General features: G+C 48.2%; 1 protein-coding gene across 6 annotated transcripts in view; it reads right to left on the bottom strand.

Annotated features, from left to right (window-relative positions):
* bnipl (BCL2 interacting protein like) overlaps positions 1–19,808 on the bottom strand; it is a 78,007-nt gene that overhangs the window by 31,646 nt on the left and 26,553 nt on the right. For 2 of the 6 annotated variants that reach the window (XM_043683963.2, XM_087985066.1), the window contains exon 1: positions 10,587–10,727. The exons of 3 other annotated variants lie outside the window; for them this stretch is intronic. The gene's annotated coding sequence lies outside the window, so the exon portion shown is untranslated. Of the gene's footprint in view, positions 1–10,586; positions 10,729–19,808 lie in introns of those variants that run through there. One more of the 6 variants, XM_043683962.2, reaches the window with a different exon arrangement.

Below are 19,808 nucleotides of genomic sequence, written 5' to 3'. Positions count from 1 at the left end.
GGGGTATAGATAAGGTGAATGGCAGGTGTCTTTTCCCTAGAGTGGGGGATTTCAATACCACAGGGCATATTTTTAAGGGGAGATTAGATTCCCTACAGTGTGGAAACAGGCCCTTTGGCCCACCAAGTCCACACCGACCCTCCGAAGATTAACCCACCCAGACCCGTTTCCCTCTGACTAATGCACCTAACACAATTTACCACAGCCAATTCATCTGACCTGCACCTGTGGGAGGAAACCAGAGCACCCCGAGGAAACCCACGCAGACACAGGGAGAACATGCAAACTCCACACAGACAGTCGCCCGAGGCTGGAATCAAACCTGGAACCCTGCTGCTGTGAGGCAGCTATGCTAACCACTGAGCCACCGTGCCACCCAGTGTCCAGAGTGGGAAGAAGAGAACGATTTCCAAAAAAGACATGGCGGGCGGGCAACCTCTTTGAAAACAGAAGGTGGTTCGCGTGGAATGAACTTCCTGAGGGAGTGGTTGGTGTGGGTACGCTGACAATAATTAAAAAAACATTTGGATAAGTACATGAATAAAACATATTTGGAAGGATTTGAGTCAATCACAGGCAGGTGGGACCACTTTAGTTTGGGATTACATACGGCATGGACTGGTTGGACCGAAGGGTTTGTTTCCGTGCTGTACGACCCTGGAAGGGTCAGAATGTGTCCATGTGCTCGTGGTGTGTGGTGGTCAGAGGGCATCAGGTTTCAGACTGAGTTAGAACAGCCACATTGCCATCCCTTTTAAATCTCCAACCCACATGGAGGTGGCTCAGTGGTTAGCACTGCTGCCTCACAGCACCAGGGACCTGGGTTCAATTCCAGCCTCGGGCAACAGTCTGTGTGGAGTTTGCACATTCTCCCCCTGTGTCTGCATGGGTTTCCTCCCACAATCCAAAGACCTGCAGGTTAGGTGAAATTGGCCACACTAAATTGCCCACAGTGTTCAGGGATGTGTAGATTAGGTACATTAGTCAGGGATAAATATGGGTTTGGGTGGGATACTTTTGAGAGGGTTGGTGTGGACTTGTTGGGCTGAAGGGCCTATTTCCACACTGTAGGGATTCTAATTCTCACATCTAACAGCTCTGCACCTCCTCCCACACCTTCAGCCTTTTACCGATCTCTCCTCATTGACCCCACAGACCCAGATCTCACAGAAAGGCTGCAACAATGATCACACCTTGAAAACGGGGACAAGGTAAGGAAAGGAGAAAGGTTTGGGAAGTGGTGTGTCAGTGTCTCCCATTACCAACGGCATTGTCAAGGAAGAGGTGCTGACCTTCTGTGAGCTCCTAAAGGCTTCACTGCCCCCAAGTCAGGTGGTGTGGGTTCGACACCCCACACTGGAGACTGGAGCAGAAATTCAAGGCTAATGCTCCAGGCACAATACTGGTGGAACACCACAGTGACCGAAGGTCAGCACTGCACTGTCAGCAGGAAGGAAAAAAAACTGAGGGAGTGGGAGGCATTCAATCTAGACCCATTTGCCACTCTCCCAAACCCTTCCTATTCATGTCCCCATCCAGATGCCTTTTAAATGCTGTAATTGTACCAGCCTCTACCACTTCCTCTGGCATCTCGTTCCATACACGCACCACCCTCTGCGTGAAAATGTTGCCCCTTAGGTGCCTTTTATATCTTTCCCCTCTCACCCTAAACCTATGCCCCTCTAGTTCTGGACTTCTCCACCCCAGGGAAAAGACCTTGTCTATTTACCATATCCATGCCCCTCAGGATCTTATAAACCTCTATAAGGTCACCCCTCAGCCTCTGACGCTCCATCCTCTCCCTGTAGCTTAAATCCTCCAACCTGGGCAACGTCCTTGTAATCTTTTCTGAACCCTTTCAAGTTTCACAACATCTTTCTGACCAAGGTCATTAAAATTCTGCAAGGTCTCAATCGACCTAGAGATGTTTCCACTTTTTTTTAATTAAAAGGAGGGAGAGTAAGGGCCCGTCGAACTATGTGGCCATCAATTTAAGACCATCATGAATAAATCCAATCAGGAATTCAGTAGAATCGTCCTCACCCAGAGGACAATTATGCCGAATCTGCTCCAACAGGGAGTGGTTGAGGCAAACACCAGAACTGCATTGAATGAGAAGCTGGATAAACACGAGGGAAAAAACGAATAGAGGGATAGGATGACGAGGTATAGTAAACATTAACCTGGAGCTGAATGACCTACCAGTTTGACATAATCCCATACATTTCTTCTATATAGCATAAGCACCAATAGACAAGAGATTCCCGACAACACAGCCACACCTGTGTGTGTATGTGAGAGAGACAGAGAGAGAATGAGAGTGTGTGTGTGTGAGAGAGAGACAGAGAGAGAATGAGAGTGTGTGTGTGTGAGAGAGTGTGTGTGTGTGTGTGTGTGTGTGAGTGTGAGAGAGAGAGAGAGAGAGAGAGAGAGAGAGAGAGTGTGTGTGTGTGTATGTTTGTCTTTGTGTGGAGAGCATTTGTTTTCTTAGTAAATGCTGGCTAGTTTAAAAAAATTATCATGCGCTCTTAAACAAACACACAGGCCCAAGCTTATTTACAATGTGCAACAATTAAACTGAAAGCGAGCTGTGAGCGAGAGAGAAAGAGATTTTCCAGTTAACTGCCTCAACATTGATGGAGTATTTCAATTATTTAGCATGTGCAATAAGGCAGGGAGTTTCCAGAAACAGTGAGTACTGGAGCTTAGGATTGAGCTGGGTTTTAAAGTCTTCTGTATTAATTTGAGAAAATTAAAAACCAGTCATTGTGGTCGTCGTTGTGCCTGCCACACTCAATCCGTCTACCTTTGAAGAGAAATAGATTTTTAAACATAAAACTTCTACCATTTGGAAGGACAAGGGCAGCAAATACATGGGAACATCACCACATGCAAATTCTCCTCCAAGACATGTGTCATTCTGACTTGGAATTAAATGGGGTGCTTCTTTGGTACCCCTGGGTCAATATTGATTAGATTAGCTTCCCTACAGTATGGAAACAGGCCCTTTGGGCCAAAAGTCCATACCAACCCTCCAAAGCGTAGCTCACCCAAACCCATTCCCCTACCCTATATTTACCCCTGGCAATTTAGCATGACCAATTCACCCTGACCTGCACATCTTTGTGACTGTGGGAGGAAACCGGAGCACCCGGAGGAAACCCACACAGACACGGGGAGAATGTGCAAACTCCACACAGACTGTTGCCACACAGTCTGGAGTCGAACCTGGGTCCCTGGTATGGTGAGGCAGTAGCGCTAACCACTGAGCCACCATGCCACCCCAAACTGTGGTACTGTCTCCCCAGTAGTACTGTGGATGGTACCTGAACCACACACCAAGGCACCCCCTTCTCAAGGGGCAATGTCCACATCCCCTGAACAAACTTTTTAAAAAGACGGGATTCAGACCCTCCTTGTAAATCGGGGGTTTAAAATGGTTGGGTTCCTTCCACATTCTCCCCATTCTGTGAGTGAAAACGTTTCTCCTGAATTTCCGATTGCATTTACATGTGAAGGTATTCTATTGATGATGACTCCCCCCACCGCCAGAGTTCCGCTCCTCTTGGTGCTGGATCCTCTACTTTTCGTCACTTATATAAATGGTTTGGATGTGAGCATGAGAGATATAGTTAGTAAGTTTGCAGATGTATTCCACGTATGGAGTCAGCTATTACAAGGGGGCATAGCTTTAAATTAAGGGGTGGTAGGTATAGGACAGATGTTAGGGGTAGATTCTTTACTCAGCGAGTCGTGAGTTCATGGAATGCCCTGCCAGTAGCAGTGGTGGACTCTCCCTCTTTATGGGCATTTAAACGGGCATTGGATAGGCATATGGAGGATAGTGGGCTAGTGTAGGTTAGGGGGGCTTGGATCGGCGCAACATCGAGGGCCAAAGGGCCTGTACTGCGTTGTATTTTTCTATGTTCTATGTCACCAAAATTGGAGATGTAGTGGACAGCAAAGAGTGTTACCTCAGATTACAACAGGATCTTGATCAGACTGGCCAATGGGCTAAGAAGAGGCAGATGGAAATAAATTCAGATAAATGTGAGGTGCTGCATTTTGGGAAAGCAAATCTTAGCAGGACTTACATACTTAATGGTAAGGTCCTGGGGAGTGTTGCTGAACAAAGAGACCTTGGAGTGCAGGTTCATAGCTCCTTGAAAATGGAGTCGCTGGTAGATAGGATAGTGAAGAAGGTGTTTGGTATGCTTTCTTTTATTGGTCAGAGTATTGAGTACAGGAGTTGGGAGGTCATGTTGCGGTTGTACAGGACATTGGTTAGGCCGCTGTTGGAATATTGTGTGCAATTCTGGTCTCCTTCCTATTGGAAAGATGTTGTGAAACTTGAAAGGGTTAAGAAAAGATTTTCAAGGATGTTGCCAGGGTTGGAGGGTTTGAGCTACAGGGAGAGGCTGAACAGGCTGGGGCTGTTTTCCCTGGAACACCAGAGGCTGAGGGGTGACCTTATTGAGGATTACAAAATCGTGTGGGGCATGGATAGGATAAATAGACAAGTCTCTTCCCTGGGGTCGGGGAGTCCAGAACTAGAGGGGCATAGGTTTAGGGTGAGAGAGGAAAGATATAAAAGAGACCTCAGGGGCAACTTTTTCACACAGAGGGTGGTACGTGTATGGAATGAGCTGCCAGAGGAAGTGGTGGAGGCTGGTACAATTGCAACATTTAAGAGGCATCTAGATGGGTATATGAATAGGAACGGTTTGGAGGGATATGGGCCAAGTTCTGGCAAGTGGGACGAGATTGGGTTGGGATATCTGGTCGGCATGGACGGTTTGCACCGAAGGGTCTGTTTCCATGCTGTACACCTCTATGACTCTATGTCTGACGGTGCTCACTCAGTATGGTGTTCATGTCATCTGAAGGCTATTTTTAAAAATGAAGGTAGAGCAGAGGATAAGTTCAAGGGCATCAGACAGAGTCAGAGTTGTGCAGCACAGTCACAGACCAACTTGTCCATGCCGACCAGATATCCTAAATTAATCTAGTCCCATTTGCTACCATTTGGGCCATATCCGTCTAAACCTTTCCTACAGTAAGAGTGCAGGTAAGTGAGACTGAGTCCACGAAAAGATCAGCCTTGATCTTATTGAATGGCAGAGCAGGCTCAAAGGGCCGGACTTATGTATTCATATACCCATCTCGATGCCTTTCGAATGTTGCAGTTGTACCAGCCTCCACCACATCCTCTAACAGCTCATTCCACACATGCACCGCCCTCTGCGTGAAAAGTTTGCCCCTTTGGTCTCTTTCAAATCTTCCCCCTCTCACCCTAAACCTATGCCCTCTAGTTTTGGACTATGTTGCCTTGAGGAAAAGTCCTCATCTGTTCACTCTATCCGTGCCCCTCCTGATTTTATAAACCTCTATAAGGTCACTCCCTCAGCCTCCGACGCTCCAGGGAAAACAGCCACAGCCTGTTCAGCTTCTCCCAATAGTTCAATCCCTCCAACCCTGGCAATATCCTTGTAAATATTTTGTGAACCCTTTAAAGTTTCACAACATCCTTCAATACAGTTTCATGAAAGATAAACCATGTTTGACCAAGTTATTGGAGTTCGTTGAGGTGGTAAAGTGCTGTGGATAAAGAGAAACTGGTCGACATACTGTACTTAGATTTCAAGAAGGCATTTAGTAAGGTATCAGGGAAAATAAAAGCCTGTAATATAAGGGGTAGCAAATTGGCAATATAGAATATTGGCCAGCTAACAGAAAACAGGGAGTAGCAATAAATGGTTTTTCTGTTCGTTGAATCACAGAAAACATTTGTGCAAGCATAAATCACAAGAGAACTAGAACAGTAAGTAACAAAGGCAAATGGAATCTTAGCAATTAGAGTCATAGAGATATGTACAGCACGGAAACAGACCCTTCGGTCCAACCTATCCATGCCGACCAGATATCCCAACCCAATCTAGTCCCACCTGCAGCACCCAGCCCATATCCCTCCAAACCCTTCCTATTTATATACCCATCCAAATGTCTTTTAAATGCTGTAATTGTACCAGCCTCCACCACTTCCTCTGGCAGCCCATTCCACACATGCACCACCCAAAGTTGCCCCTTAGATCTCTTTTATATCTTGCCCCTCTCACCCTAAACCCTCTAGTTCTGGACTCCCCCGCCCCAGGGAAATGACTTTGTCTATTTATCCTATCCATGCCCCTCATAATTTTATAAACCTCTATAAGGTCACCACCAGTCTCTGACACTCCAGGGAAAACAGCCCCAGCCTATTCAACCTCTCCCTATAGCTCAAATCCTCCATCCTTGTAAATCTTTTCTGAACCATTTCATGTTTCACAACATCTCTCCGGTAGGAAGGAGTCCAGAATTGTATGCAATATTCCAACAGTGGCCTAACCAATGTCCTGTTCAGCTGCAACATGACCTCCCAACTCCTGTACTCTGACCAATAAAAGAAAGCATACCAAACACCCTCTTCACTATCCTATCTACCTGCGATTCCACTTTCAAGGAGCTATGAACCTGCACTCCAACATCTCTTTGTTCAGCAACTCTCCCTAGGACCTTACCATTAAGTGTGTAAGTCCTGCTAAGGTTTGCTTTCCTAAAATGCAGCACCTCGCATTTATCTAAATTAAACTCCATCACAGCCCATTGGCCCATCTGATCAAGATTCCATTGTAATCTGAAGTAACCTTCTTCACTGTCCACTACACCTCCAATTTTGGTGTTATCTGCAAACTTACTAACTATACTTCTTATGCTCACATCCAAATCATTTATATGAATGATGAAAAGTAGATGACCCAGCACCAATCCTAGTGGCACTCCACTGGTCACACACCTCCAGTCTGAAAATCAACCCTCCACCACCACCCTCTGTCTTCTACCTTTGAGTTAGTTCTGTATCCAAATGGCTAGTTCTCCCTGTGTTCCATGAGATCTAACCTTGCTAACCAGTCTCCCATGGGGAACCTTGTCAAACGCCTTACTGAAGTCCATAGAGTCACGTCAACTGCTTATTGCTCAAGAAATAGAGCATAAAGAGTAGAGATGTTGCTGCAACTGTGCAAGACATTAATGAAATCACACCTGGAGTACTGCTTACATTTTTGATCCCATTACTTGAGGGAATTGTACTGAAGTTGAAACTTTATTGCTGGAACAGCACAGCAGGTCAGGCAGCATCCAGGGAACAGGAGATTCGACGTTTCGGGCACAGGCCCTTCTTCAGGAATGTTCTCCTGTTCCCTGGATGCTGCCTGACCTGCTGTGCTGTTCCAGCAATAAAGTTTCAACTTTGATCTCCAGCATCTGCAGACCTCACTTTCTCCTCGGAATTGTACTGAACACAGTTCAGTCGTTTACTATATCCACCCTAACCTGCATATAAGATGCTAAAGTCAAGAAGATGCAAAGTAGATGTAGAAATGATGTTAAGTAAAAACTGAAAGATTCTGTAAATCAGAAACTAAAACAAACTTGCTGGAGAAGCTCAGCAGGTCTGGCAGCATCTGTGGAGAGAAAGCAGAGTTAACATTTCGGGTTGAGTGACCCTTCCTCAGAACTGAGCGTGATGAAGAGAAATTATTGCTGTCAAAGGGTCATGAATCTGAGAAATTCACTCCCCCAGAGGCATGGTGGATGCTGGGACGGTGAATAAATTTAAAAAGGAATGAGACAGATTTGCAATAAATAATGAGTTGAAGGGTTACGGGAGCAGGCAGGAAAGTAGAGTTGAAGCCGAGATGAGATTGGGCACATTCACATCAAATGGTCGAGCAGGATCGAGGGGCATTGACCAATGAAAGCAAGCATACCAAACACCTTCTTCACTACCCTGTCTACCTGCAACTCCACTTTCAAGGAACTATGAACCATGGTCTCTTTGTTCAGCAATTTACCATAATGTACAAATGTCATGTTCCTCAAGCATGTGTGCCTGGGTTAATATTAAGTTCCAAGGTTAGCAGAGGAGCAGGTTTCAAATAGAGTGCCATGCTTCAAGTGAATGGAGACATGATGGAGTCAGGGAGCTTTACATAATGGATCCCGTGCTATGATGCGATGATATCAGGAGCATATCTCTTTAGGGTATACTGACATCGACATTTCCTCGATTTATTTTTTCTGCTGCACAAATCTGAGAACCAAACTTCATCATCCTCCAAGTTGTGGATATAAAGAGAACATTGACTTTAATGGCGGTTGACAAATCAGTCAATCAACGCCACATTTCATAGAATCCCTATAATGTGGAAGCAGGCCATTCAGCCCATCGGGTCTACTCCCACCCTCTGAAGACCCATAGCCCTGCAAACCTGCATTCCCCATGGCTAATCCACCTAGCCTGCATATCCATGGAACTGTGGGCAATTTCCCATGGCCAATCCACCCTAACCTGCACATCCCTGGGCACTATGGGACAATTTAGCATGGCCAATCCACCCTAACCTGCACATCCCTGGGCACTATGGGACAATTTCCCATGGCCAACCCACCCTAACCTGCACATCCCTGGGCACTATGGGACAATTTCCCATGGCCAACCCACCCTAACCTGCACATCCCTGGGCACTATGGGACAATTTAGCATGGCCAATCCACCCTAACCTGCACATCCCTGGGCACTATGGGACAATTTCCCATGGCCAACCCACCCTAACCTGCACATCTCTGGGCACTATGGGACAATTTCCCATGGCCAACCCACCCTAACCTGCACATCCCTGGGTACTATGGGACAATTTAGCATGGCCAATCCACCCTAACCTGCACATCCCTGGGCACTATGGGACAATTTAGCATGGCCAATCCACCCTAACCTGCACATCCCTGGGCACTATGGGACAATTTAGCATGGCCAATCCACCCTAACCTGCACATCCCTGGGCACTATGGGACAATTTCCCATGGCCAACCCACCCTAACCTACACATCCCTGGGCACTATGGGACAATTTAGCATGGCCAACCCACCCTAACCTGCACATCCCTGGGCACTATGGGACAATTTACCATGGCCAATCCACCCTGACCTGCACATCTTTGGACTGAGAGAGGAAATCAGAGCATCTGGAGGAAACCCACGCAGATACAGGGAGAATGTGCAAACACCAACTGGCGTGACATGCTATTTAAATTAATATAAAATATCAATTTCCCTTATTTCGATGGCAGTTTGCACTTGAGATCTGCCACCCTTCCACATCTCAATGGTCCTGCAATATCTGTATTGAAAGACCAGCAGCAGCACTGCAAATTTAAAGTTGGATAAAACACAGTTTATCTAAAGTACCTGGTTTAGGACTGTCCTGGTCTCCTGGTGAGCAGCAAAGATTGAATGCTTAAATAGCACCTTTCTTGATCCCCAGTATGTCCGAAAACACAATAAGGTGTTTTGAAAGTACAGTGTAGGAAACCAGGCAGGCACAGAAAGATCCCACAGTCATGCATAGTCACCCAGATCACCTTTTTTAAATGCATTGCTCGACAGACAAATATCAGGAGAAAGTGAGGACTGCAGATACTGGAGATCAGAGTGGAGAGTGTGGTGCTGGAAATGTACAGCGGGTCAGGGACAGCATCCGATGAGGAGAATCGACGTTTCGGGCAAGAGCCCTGCTTCAGGAATTGGCCCCACTGCACCGGGGAGAAGTCAGCTGCTCCTCTCTACAACTGTCATGGGATCTCTGACACCCACCTGAGAGAGTGGTGGGGTGAGGGCCTTGGTTTAACAGCGCAGTCAAAACAAAAACGCACCTGCAACAATGTGGCACTCCCTCTGGTGTTAACACTGGGTACGCTGGCATGGATGGGGAGTTGGGAGGTGATGGTGGTGGAGTGGGGTGGTGGGCTTGGTTCTACAGAGCGGACCCTTGAACCCCAGAGTGACATCACTGCCATTTACCGAGGCACAGCTGAGAGACAGAAAGTCAAACAACGAGAAACAAATTTCCCACACTGTAGCGAGCTGAAGGGCGGGGCAAGGCCGGGGAGAAGTAGGGGGAAGCTCAGACCGAGTTAGTCTTTGTGCCGTTTCCCCTTAGATAGGATTCTCTGCTGAAGGGCATGAGGTTTCATGTCCTCGACAGAACGTGTTTTTGCTCGTTACTAGATATCCATACATTCCTGTGGTGGTGACTCAGGAATGCCTGTGAAGAAAGACGCTTGCCTGATTGATGTTTTCAGTAATGTTGGGATTAAGAGAGAGAGAGAGAGAGAAGGAGGAAAGTATTTGAAAAGCAAGAATGGTACTTGAAGAGGAAGGGGGTCAGGGACGGTAGTTTAAACCTTTTGAAAAGTGCCTGAAATTTCAAAACATTCAGGGCTATAGATCAAGCGCTGGAAAGTGGGACAAGGGTAGACTTAAGAGTCTTTTTTTGACTGGATGGGCTGAAGGGTCTCTCTCTCTCTCCTCTGTTTGACTCTGTAGAACACTAGACAGGAACTAACAAACTGGACTAATAAATGCAGCACTATTTAAAATTTACAATATGTTCCTTTATATTTAAAATAAAAACCACCAAGTAACCTGATGCCTTCAATACAATGCCTCACAATTAAAACTGGTCCATCAAAAACCTATAGTAAAGTTACCGTGCACTCAGTCGCTCCACCAGGTGTAGTTTTCAAGCAGCGCTTACCAAGCTTGGGAATTAAGTTATTGTCTGACCCAACAGAGGACAAAACCGTCCAGGCGTCCCAACTTGCTCCTCTCGAACAGAAAAGGCAGCCTCGCGTTATGCTACAGAACAGACTGTAGGCTGTTTACATCACTGCAGCTCACCTGGGGACCTGGGCATGTACTGAACAGCCACACCTAGCAGTCCAGTTCCCCAGGCAACCCGACACACAATTCAGCTTTATCTGCTACTGACTACAAATTAGAAGGCTCGATACTGCAAATTTTAGATTTGGATTAGATTCCCCTACAGTATGGAAATAGGCCCTTTGGCCCAACAAGTCCACACTGACCCTCCAAAGAGTCACCGACCCAGACCCTATGACTAGTGCACCTAACACTATGGGCAATTTAGCATGGCCAATCCACCCTAACCTGCACATCCAGAGAGTGGTGGCTGTGTGGAATGCTCTGCCCCAGAGGGCAGTGGAGGCCCACTCTCTGGATTCATTTAAGAAGGAGTTGGATAGAGCTCTCAAAGATAGTGGATTCAAGGGTTATGGAGATAAGGCAGGAACAGGATACTGATTAGGAATGATCAGCCATGATTATATTGAATGGCGGTGCAGGCTCGAAGGGCTGAATGACCTACTCCTGCACCTATTGTCTATTGTCTATCTTTGGACTGTGGGAGGAAATCTGAGCACCCAGAGGAAATCCACGCAGACACGGGGAGAATGTGCAAACTCCACACAGACAGTCAACCAAGGCTAGAACTGAACCTGGGTCCCTGGCGCTGTGAGGCAGCAGTGCTAACTACTTTTTCACCGTGCTGCCCATCTCTCTCTCTCCCTCCCTCCCGCCCCCTCTCTCTCTCTCTCTCCCTCCCTCCCTCCCCCTCTCTCTCTCTCTCTCCCTCCCTCCCTCCCCCTCTCTCTCTCTCTCTCCCTCCCTCCCTCCCCCTCTCTCTCTCTCTCTCCCTCCCTCCCTCCCCCTCTCTCTCTCTCTCCCCCCCTCCCTCCCCCTCTCTCTCTCCCCCCCTCCCTCCCCCCCTCCCTCCCCCTCTCTCTCTCCCCCCCTCCCTCCCCCTCTCTCTCTCCCCCCCTCCCTCCCCCTCTCTCTCTCCCCCCCTCCCTCCCCCTCTCTCTCTCCCCCCTCCCTCCCCCTCTCTCTCTCCCCCCCTCCCTCCCCCTCTCTCTCTCTCCCCCTCTCCCTCTCTCCCCCTCTCCGTCTCTCTCTCTCTCTCCATCTCCATCTCTCCCCCTCTCCATCTCTGTCCCCATCTCCATCTCAGTCTCTCCGCGCCTCTCTCCGACTCCATCTCTCTTCCCCCTTCTCCGTCTCTGTCTCTCTCCCCCCTCCGTCTGTCTCTCTCCCCCCCCCCCGTCTCTCTCCCCCCCCCGTCTCTCTCCCCCCCTCTCCGTCTCTCTCCCCCCCTCTCCGTCTCTCTCCCCCCCTCTCTCAGTCTCTCTCCCTCTCTCAGTCTCTCTCCCTCTCTCAGTCTCTCTCCCCCTCTCAGTCTCTCTCCCCCTCTCAGTCTCTCCATCTCCGTCTCTCTCCCCCTTTCCCTCTCCCTCCCTCTCTCCGTCTCTCCCCCTCTCCGTCTCTCTCTGGCATCAGTCATAAGGTGCTCACTGAGTAGTAAGAAACAACTTCCTCTAGTGTAGGGGACAGGTTAACATAAAACCTTTGAGCAGTGTGGGGAGAGGGGAGCAGTGTTCAGGGGTGATATCAGGAAACATTTCCCCACACAATGGGGGGGGGGGGGTGGAAATCGGGAAAGTCCCCTTCCATAATGCAAAAGGTTTAGAAGAGGAGTCCTATTGGACTCAAAAGTGTCAACTTTGTTTCTCTCTCCACCGATGCTACCTGACTTGCAGAATTTCTCCAGCCCTGCCTGTTTTGACTCCAAAAAGCTGGAATGAAATGGGTCCGATTAAGAGCAGAGATTGATAGATTTTTTTTGTTGGGTTATGGAACCAAAGTGAGCTGATGGGAGGTTTTTCTTAAATTCATGGTAAGGCCAGTTTTTGTTGGCTGTCCCTAATTACCCAGAGGGCAGTTAAGATTCTGGAGTCACGGGGAAGCTAGACTCAGGAAGGACACACTGGCACTGGAGCGTGTCCACTCACATGGATGATCCCTGGAATGGTCGGCCTAACATACGATGAACGGCTGAGGATCCTCTGATTGTACTCATTAGAGTTTAGAAGGTTGAGGGGAGATCTAATAGAAAATAGGACGCTGGGAAGTTGTTTCCATTAGGCGGGGTGACTCGGACCCGTGGGCACAGCCTGAGAATTAGAGGGTCAATTTAGAACAGAAATGAGGAGAAGTTACACAGAGGGTGGTAGGTGCCTGGAACGCATTGCCAGCAAAGATAGTAGAGGCAGGCTCGGTAGATTCATTTGGACAGGTACATGAATAGGTGGGGAGCAGAGGGATACAGATGCTTAGGAATTGGGCGACAGGTTTAGATAGTATATATGGATCAGCTGTGGCTTGGAGGGCCGAAGGGCCTGTTCCTGGGCTGTAAATTTTCTTTGCTCTTTGTTCTGTGTTAAGTTTCTTCAGCCGGAGAGTGGTGGGCGTGTGGAATACATTGCCACGGAGCGCAGTGGAGGCCAGGACGTTAAATGTCTTCCAGGCAGAGATTGACAAATTCTTGATCTCGGAGGGAATTAAGGGCTACGGGGAGAGTGCGGGTAAGTGGATTTGAAATGCCCATCAGCCATGACTGAATGGCAGAGTGGACCCGATGGGCCGAATGGCCTAACTTCCACTCCTATTTCTTATAGGTAAGGACGGCAGTTTCCTTCCCTAAAGGACATCAGCGAACCGCATAATTTTTTCCCGACAATTGACAATGGATTCACAGTTGTCATTAGACTTTTAATTCCAGATTCTTTATTGAATTTAATTTCCACCATGTGGCATGGGGAGGGTGTTCAGCATTCCACAAACCAATGTTGAGAATGGGAAGAGGAAGGACGAGGATTGTTTAATAGTGAAGCGAAACCCCAGTGTTTTAGAGGATCTGGGAGCAGGTAGGAAGGTACAGGAGCAAAACGCTGCAGAGGTTAAATAGGAAGGTTTTATTTGGATTAAAAGGAACACGCCCTGGGGCCTTAAAATAGAATCACTTCTCAACTGGAGAACTGAAGACAATAAACAGGGTTCCTTCACATCCTTCCAACAATAGGGTGCTGCTTTTGATGTGTGAAAACTGGAGGAGATCACATGTTAATTCACAAAGCGCAACCTTTTACCAACAAGTAAACCCAACCAGTTTTGAGGTGCTGCAAATTTACAAAGCGAAAGGAGCTCACTGTCTCTTTCACAGACCCTTCTCTCCTACCCACTTTAATTTGCGGAGAGTTTACTCACGGGGGTGACCTGTCATGCGCTAACCTGGCCATTAGAAGCCAAGAAAATGAAGGGGTTGATGTGCAACCCTCATCATTCGTTGTACTGTGTTTGTGCATCTGCCCACCTTCCCCCAATGTAAAATTACCTCCTTCGTGACTTCCTGTTTAAGGAGCAGAGTTGTTCCTTTTGCTGCATATTCCCCGTCTTGATCTCAACCTTGGCTAGGTCACCTCCGATTGAGATGGGGATGTGTTCAAGTCGCAGTCCAACGGCCTGAGCTCAAAGTCAAGGCCACGATCCTGGTGCTGGAGGGAACGCTGTATTGACGGATGGTGCCATAATCAGGTATGACATTACAGCAAGGTCCCATTGGTCCCCCTCGATCCTCAAAGAACAATAGTAGGGGACGGTTGGTTGGGAGCTGGGACCAGTGGTTTCTTCCTTGTCTTGATCAACATTTGCTCCTGAGCCAAGGGAATCAACACCTAATTCTGATTCTTGCTGTCTCAAAATTGCTGGTCACAATTCCCATGTTATAACAATCCGATGGGAAGTCACATGCACCAACACTAGCGCCCTTGACCAGGCCAACGTCCCCAGCAGAGGCACTGACACCCCCCCTGCCGATCACCTGCGATGGGCTGGGCACATTGTCCCCGTGACTGACGCAAGACTGCCCGAGCTGATGCGCTACTCACAGATCTGAAACGGCAGGCAAGCCCCAGGTGGTCAGAGGAAGCACTTCAGGGATACACCTCAAGGCCTCACTGGCAAAGTGTGTCATCCCCACAGATGGCCCCAAGACCATCTGAAGTGGAGGAGCAGCATCTGGGAAGGAGTCGAGCACTTGAGACTGGCTGTCAGGAGAGAAGTCAAAGCTAGGCGGAAGGAGGGTGCTGTCACACCAACGCCCCCACCGACCCCTTCCCATGACCACCTTCTGTCCCAAGTATAACAGAGCCTGCACTCGCTGCATCGGTCTGTACAATCACCTACGGTCTCATCCTGACAGTCATCCTCATCTGCCAATGATGGGATGATTACCACAACGACGAGAGAATCATTTTATTGATCGTAAACCACTCTGGGGCCATCCTGACGTTACAAAAAAAAATGGATGTAGGTTTGCTCGCTGAGCTGAAAGGTTCGTTTCCAGACGTTTCATCACCATACTAGGTTAACATCTTCAGTGACCCTCTGGGCTTCATCTGGAGGCCCACTGAAGATGTTACCTAGTCTGGTGACGAAACGTCTGAAAACGAACCTTCCAGCTCAGCGAGCAAGCCGACATCTGGAACCTCAACCTGAGCTACAAATCTTCTCAGGACTCGATGACAAAAAATACAGTTTCTTTTTTGTCCTCTTTTTATCTGCACGTTGGGGAAGTGACGCTTTACATTGCAAATCTCAATTTGCAATTGTTTAAAAAAATGAAAATGTTGTTTACACCTTCAGTGCTCGGCAAAACATCCGTCAATGTCATAACCTCTTCAATGGTGCATGACTCTTAAAGGCTATGGTGCTTTAGACATATACATTTTGGGGCAAATGTTCTGAAAAAACAAAATGGAAGGCAGAGAAACGCACCCAACCAGGCGAAGCCAAACCAGAGGTGATCACATCATAAATATGTTCTGTAATCTGATGAGCATCTGGTTTGACAAGGTTCAACACGTTTACATTCCTTTCAGTCAGGTAAGCCTGAATATGGGTGTGCTCTGGTCAGATTCCAACAAGCTCAGTTCACCTCCAAGGCAGGGGTCCGCCCCTGGGATCAGACCAGGCTCGAAGGCGAGTAATCATTGTACATTGTGCAAACACCGTGCTGAGGCGAAGTCTTGGAGGAAGGGCAATTGGGTAACGTGTGAAGGAACACCCTGCTGATTGGGTCGGCTCTCTAACCTCAAAAAACAACTCGAGCGAACAGCCTGGAGTGTTGACAGCCGAGAAACCACCCTCGTGTCGCATGAGACTTTCCACCACTCACCCATCCCTTACCCACGATCGCCTTCCGCCCCCAAGTGTAACCGAACCTGCGGAAGCCGCTTTGGGCTATCCCGAAACGGACTCGCCCAGAGAGTGGAAGAGAGTCAGCCTTGTCTGCAAGGGTCCACGAGCAAATGATGACTTTCTCCATCCCCATGTTCCCCTCTCTCTGTCTTTATCCAACATCCCCCTTCAATGCATCACTCCGATTCATTTTGACCATTCCCTGTGGGAGCAAGTCTGACATTCTCCAGACGTTTCTCCCGAATCCCCAATTGGAGTTATTCACAGGCTGCCTTATATTGTTGGCAGATTATTCTGGTCTCCCTTCTTATGCTAAAACAGGAGTCTTGGTTCTTTATAAATGGAGAGAAGATAATAAAGTCAAGAACGATATTCAGGTTTGGACATCAAAGTAACGCTAGTGTAAATACTGCTTTACATGTTCCTTATACATAGACCGTAATAGTTAGATTATCTAAGGTCTACTCTGTAACAGAAGTTGCTGGAAAAGCTCAGCAGGTCTGTCAGCACCTGTGAAGAGAAATCAACGTTAACGTTATGGGTCCGGTGACCCTTTTCATCTGCCTTCCTTTAAGCAATCAGTTTTCTTCGCTCGTTCACTCCTCCCTTCCAGAACTGTCACCTTCTATCTTTCATAGTCACTGCACCTGAAATGTTGACTCGGAGAAAGGTCACAGGACCCGAAATGTTAACTCTGATTGCTCTCCACAGATACTGCCAACTTTTCCAACAACCTCGGTTTTTAGTTTCTGATTTGCAACATCTGCAGTTCTTTCGGTTTTTATAAGGTCTAATCTATCTGTGTTCAGACCTACGTGCCCATTTGTATCACGCAACATAGAACCGCCCGCAATGTTGTGCCGAACGTGACACCAAGTTAAACTAAATCCCTCCTGCTTGCCCCAGCTATGCCTGTCTCTTTGTTGGCTACGTAGAACAGTTGATCTTCCGTAATTACACCGGCACCACTCCCCACCTCTTCCTCCGCTACATTGATGACTGCATTGGCGCCACCTCGTGCTCCCGCGAGGAGGTTGAGCAATTCATCAACTTCACCAACACATTCCACCCTGACCTTAAATTTACCTGGACCATCTCTGACACCTCCCTCCACTTTCTGGACCTCTCCATCTCCATTAATGACGACCGACTTGACATTGACATTTTTTACAAACCCACCGACTCCCACAGCTACCTGGATTACACCTCTTCCCACCCTACCTCTTGCAAAAATGCCATCCCGTATTCCCAATTCCTTCACCTCCGCCGAATCTGCTGCCAGGAGGACTAGTTCCACCACAGAACACACCAGATGGCCTCCTTCTTTAGAGACCGCAATTTCCCTTCCCACGTAGTTAAAGATGCCCTCCAACGCATCTCATCCACATCCCACACCTCCGCCCTCAGACCCCACCCCTCCAACCGTAACAAGGACAGAACGCCCCGGGTGCTCACCTTCCACCCTACAAACCTTCGCATAAACCAAATCATCCACCGACATTTCCGCCACCTCCAAAAAGACCCCACCACCAGGGATATATTTCCCTCCCCACCCCTTTCCCCCTTCCGCAAAGACCATTCCCTCCGTGACTACCTGGTCAGGTCCCCGCCTCCCCCTACAACCCACCCTCCCATCCTGGCACTTGCCCCTGCCACCGCAGGAACTGTAAAACCTGCGCCCACACCTCCTCCCTCACCCCTATCCAAGGCCTAAAGGAGCCTTCCACATCCATCAAAGTTTTACTTGCACATCCACTAATATCATTTATTGTATCCGTTGCTCCCGATGCGGTCTCCTCTACATTGGGGAGACTGGGCGCCTCCTAGCAGAGCGCTTTAGGGAACATCTCCGGGACACCCGCACCAATCAACCACACTGCCCCATGGCCCAAACTTTCAACTCCCCCTCCCACTCTGCCGAGGACATGGAGGTCCTGGGCCTCCTTCACCGCCGCTCCCTCACCACCAGACGCCTGAAGGAAGAACGCCTTATCTTCCGCCTCGGGACACTTCAACCCCAGGGCATCAATGTGGACTTCAACAGTTTCCTCATTTACCCTTCCCCCACCTCACCCTAGTTCCAAACTTCCAGCTCAGCACTGTCCCCATGACTTGTCCGACCTGCCTAGTTCCTTTTCCACCTATCCACTCCACCCTCTCCTCCCTGACCTATCACCTTCATCCCCTCCCCACTCACCCATTGTACTCTATGCTACTTTTCCCCACCCTCACCCTCCTCTAGCTTATCTCTCCACACTTCAGGCTCACTGCCTTTATTCCTGATGAAGGGCTTTTGCCCGAAACGTCGATTTCGCTGCTCCTTGGATGCTGCCTGAACTGCTGTGCTCTTCCAGCATCACTAATCCAGAACATGATCCATATCCCTCCACTCCTAGGGCATATTAAAAGCCCCTTCAATGGCCCTATCGTATCTGCTTCCCCACACCCTTGGCAAAGTGTTCCAGGCACCTCTGTCTAAATAAAAAAAACCTGCCCTTCATCTCCTTTGAACTTTCCCCCTCTCACCTTAAATGCATGCCCTCCAGTATTAGACATTTCAACTCTGGGGAAAAGATTCTGACCGTCAACCCTATCTATGCCTTTCATAGTTTTACAGACTTCGATCAAGTCTCCGCTCAGCCTGCAGAGAAAACAACCCGAGTTTGTCCAGCCTCTCCTTATAACTCATACCGTCTAATCCAGATAGATTTACCAAAGTATTATTGCTCTTACCTGCTCTATTCTGTCTTATTCTGTTCTAACCAACTCCACCCACACTGTGCTATTTATACCCAGTGAGGAGCAGCATTATGACATCGTGGCAAGGTTGCCGTTGGGTCCTCAACACCCACCGCAAGAGGAAGCATCTTCCCTACATCAAACCCTTTCATCATTTTAAAACAATAGACAATAGGTGCAGGAGTAGGTCATTCTGCCCTTCGAGCCTGCACCACCATTCAATATGATCATGGCTGATCATCCTTAATCAGTATCCTGTACCTGCCTTATCTCCATAACCCTTGATTCCACTATCCTTGAGAGCTCTATCCAACTCTTTCTTAAATGAATCCAGACGCTGGGCCTCCACTGCCCTCTGGGGCAGAGCATTCCACACACCCACCACTCTCTGGGTGAAGACGTTTCTCCTCATCTCTGTCCTAAATGGTCTACCCCATATTTTTAAGCTGTGTCCTCTGGTTCGGCATTCACCCATCAGCGGAAACATGTTTCCTGCCACCAGAGTGTCCAATCCTTTAATAATCTTATATGTCTCAATCAGATCCCATCTCAGTCTTCTAAACTCAAGGGTATACAAGTCCAGTCATGCTCCAGTCTTTCAGCGTAAGGTAGTCCCGCCATTCCAGGAATTGACCCCGTGAACCTACGCTGCACTCCCTCAATAGCCAGAATGTCTGTCCTCAAATTTGGAGACCAGAACTGCACACAATACTCCAGGTGCGGTCTCACCAGGACACTGAACAGCTGCAGAAGAACCTCTTTGCTTCTATACTCAATCCCTCTTGTTATGAAGGCCAGCATGCTATTAGCTTTCTTCACTACCTGCTATACCTGCATGCTAACTTTCATTGACTGGTGTACAAGAACACCCAGATCTCTTTGTACTGCCCCTTTACCTAAATTGATTCCATTTAGGTAGTAATCTGCCTTCCTGTTCTTGCCACCAAAGTGGATAACCATACATTTATCCACATTAAACTGCACCTGCCATGCATCTGTCCACTCACCTAACCTGTCCAGGTCACCCTGTAATCTAACATCCTCCTCACATTTCACCCTGCCACCCAGCTTAGTATCAT

This window comes from Chiloscyllium plagiosum, unplaced genomic scaffold (genome assembly GCF_037043375.1).
Source record: "Chiloscyllium plagiosum isolate Xiang-an unplaced genomic scaffold, Cpla_swu_hap1 HiC_scaffold_50, whole genome shotgun sequence".
Classification (NCBI taxonomy): Eukaryota; Metazoa; Chordata; class Chondrichthyes; order Orectolobiformes; family Hemiscylliidae; genus Chiloscyllium; species Chiloscyllium plagiosum.
The sequence above is the reverse complement of the archived record's forward strand: the minus strand, read 5'-3'. Positions and strand labels throughout refer to the sequence as shown.